Below are 3,265 nucleotides of genomic sequence, written 5' to 3'. Positions count from 1 at the left end.
GGCAAGGATAACTTAGAGTCTCCAAAAAGGTCTTAGGAGACCCTGGAAAGCTGGGCCAAAGGCTCCTTGACCATAAGAGGTCACTCCTCTTAATAGAAGGAGGGGTGTTTTCCCATAAAGGGTTTCCTCCGGGGATACTCAGCCTTCAGGCACCCAGATTCTCTTGAAGCTCTCTGAGGCACTGCAGGGTCAGAGAGCAGAGCCAGGCCCCAGCGGAAAGCTGAGCTGCCTCAGGACCTTGTCCATTAGTTATTAATGGAGGGGTAGGGAGGGCACTAGAGAGCCTCTCCTTCAAGCCTCAGCCCTCAGCCCAACCCTTGTGGTTTCACTTAATATGCAATTAAAGCGGATCCCAGGAGGCAGAAGGAACTGCCCTACCGCATCCCAGTCCTGTCACCCAACAGACACTGCAACCTCTCCCATGTATCCATTACGTGGCTTTTATGTCCTTTTTACCTCTGCTCTCAATTACTCCTGTGTGTGTGTGTGTGTGTGTGTCTCCTGAGGGACTTTGCTTTCCTTTCCTTCCTCCTCTCCTGCCTACCTCCTCCCTTCAGCAGATGGGCTTGAGTAAAGGATGGGACGGTCCTCGGACCCAAGTTTGGAGAAAGACAGAGACATGGAGAAGGTAAAAGGAATATGCCCCAACATCAGCGACTGATGACATGCCAATGCCCAGGGATTAGTCCAAACTATCTTGGGGCCACTGAGGGGGGCTTCTCCTGGCTAGGTATTTGGAACATGAGCTGTGGAGAAACCGGATCCACAGAGGGGAGACCAGGGGAGCATGAGTGATTAATGAGGGATGTTAAGAGATTAAACGTGGGTTCTGGGCTTGAGGGGAGCACTCAGCTGTCTCAGAGTTTCCCCTGTACCAACTGGGGAGTGCAGAAGCTTCCTGCCACCCAGTTGTTTTGCACCCACAGGCTCAGCATTCTACAGGCCTGTAGCCCTGCTCACTGTAGTGAAGGGCACATCCTCTGTACCCAACATGGGCACGGCTGTAGAGCAGAACTGGGAAACCTCAGGGGCTAGGAAGATAGGGCTGGGACAAAGCAAGGGCTGGTCCACAGCCCTCTCCTCTGGCTCTGAGGCCCGGGGGCCCTAGCAGGCTGCATAGCCGGCAGCCCAGAGCCGCGTATCTTAGGAACCCTAAGAACACCAAGTTCCACTGGATTTGCACCCCTTTCCCAGGGGCATTGGCCTGTTTTCCCAATATGAGATGTGAGTGACCTCAGGAACAGGGTGGAGAAGGGAAGGGAGTTTGCAGCTGCGCAGTGTAGCTGGAGATGCCCCACAGCTGCTGCTGTCGCTGAGCTGACAGGATGAAGGCTGAAGGCTACCTCCTAGATCCAGCCAGACCCAAACAAACCTTAGCCCCTTCAGCTCTCCTGAGCCTCAAAGCAAGGACCACACCTCCAGGAGTGGGTGCTCGGGAAGCCTGCGCTAGGACCCCCTAGTCTTCAGGCACAGTTTAATTAAAACCACACCACCGCAGCCGCCCGTTTATTTAGCTTAGGGTGGGAGGGGGCAGTGATGCAAGCTGCTGTCCTGCTGATTTAAATTATTAAAAAAATTGATTTTGAAAATTTACCTTGTGTTTTGATGGTATTCAACCCCAAGTCCTCTCTCTCCCCTCTCTTTCCTCTTCTCTCTCCCCCTCTCCTCTCTGAGCGGCAGCCAGGTTCAAAATCAAGCTCCTTTGCAGGCTGCAGGGATAGACTCCCAGCAGTGCTGCGCTTAGCAGCACTCTTCCCTACCACTCTTTATAAAACTCAGGGTGGGCGAGTAAAGAAACCCCAGAGAACACCCCAAGGATGCTTGCAGACCTCAGATTTGGGAGGTAGTAGGCAAACACCATTGGGATACTGAACCCAACATGCACTGCTGTTGAGGCCAGCACGGGGCAGGATCCCTGGAGACACACACCAACCTCATAGGAGAGGGGCATGGTGACAGGGGAAGCTGCAGAGGTGCGCCCCACCCAGGTCCCTGTCACCTACCTCAGGCAGTCAAGCACTTTTTATTGCTGGAGACCCTTTGTACTTCATTCTGGCTGGCCGTGAACTCCTGGTAACTCTCCTGCCTCAGCTTCCCTAATGTTAGAATTTGACAGGGAGTCACTTGGCCTACCTCACTGGCTGCTCCTTGAGGCTCATTCCAGATTGAGCAGCGGCCTGAGGCTTCTTCCTTCAGAAAGTCCTGGGGGTGGCCTCGACTGCTATTGTCTTGGCTTTTCTTTTTTAAGAACTATTTATTTTATGTATGTGAGTACACTGTAGCTGTCTTCAGACACACCAGAAGAAAGCATCAGATCCCATTACAGAAAATTGTGAGCCATCATGTAGTTGCTGGGAACTGAACTCAGGACCTCTGGACGAGCAGCCAGGGCTCTTATCAGCTGAGCCTTCTCTCCAGCCCTTATTCTTTTTTTATTCTTTTTTTTATTTATTATTATTATTATTATTATTATTATTTTGGTTTGGTTTTTTTTTTTTTTTTTTTTTGAGACAGGGTTTCTCTGTGTAGCCCTGGCTGTCCTGGAGCTCACTCTGTAGACCAGGTTATCCTCAAACTCAGAAATCTCCCTTTCTCTGCCTCCCAGAGTGCTGGGATTACAGGCATGCGCCACCACCGCCAGGGCTTAGCCCTTATTTTTTGAGACAGTGTTTCTTTGTATAGACCAAGATGGCCTCAAACTCAAGAGATTCCCCTGCCTCTGCTTCCTGAGTGTTGGGACTAAAGAGATGCCCCACCTCCACCAGGCTTTATTTTGGGGTGGTGGTGGGATACTTTCTGACTCTCCCAGATAGCTGGGATACTTTGACTCTCCCAGATAGCTATCTATAGAATCAGGACACTGGAAGGGATTATTATCAGAGCCCAGCGGGCTTTTACAGATGAGATACGCCCATGCCTCACCACACCCTCTTCTAGGAAGCACCTTTTCCCCCCTTAAAACTCATCCTGGTGTCTTCCATGAGGGCTCCTTGTAGCAGGAGATTGTTATTTACTGGAAAAACCTGTTTTTAGTTGTGGTGTAGCTCGGCCCTAGCCCACACCTTTAATCCAAGAGCTTTCTCCTTGAATACTGTAAACAAGATTAAATAAAGTCAACAGTAAGAGGTAGAGCAAACAACCAGTTGACAGGAAGTGAATATAGGATTATTAGGGAAAAGATCCAGAGAGGTGAGAGGGAATCAGGAGCAGGACTAGACAGATGCACAGGAAGTAGAAGGGAGGGGGGACGTTCAGTTTAAAGAGG

The sequence above is a fragment of the Apodemus sylvaticus genome, chromosome 2, assembly GCF_947179515.1.
Source record: "Apodemus sylvaticus chromosome 2, mApoSyl1.1, whole genome shotgun sequence".
NCBI classification, from domain to species: Eukaryota; Metazoa; Chordata; class Mammalia; order Rodentia; family Muridae; genus Apodemus; species Apodemus sylvaticus.
The sequence above is the reverse complement of the archived record's forward strand: the minus strand, read 5'-3'. Positions refer to the sequence as shown.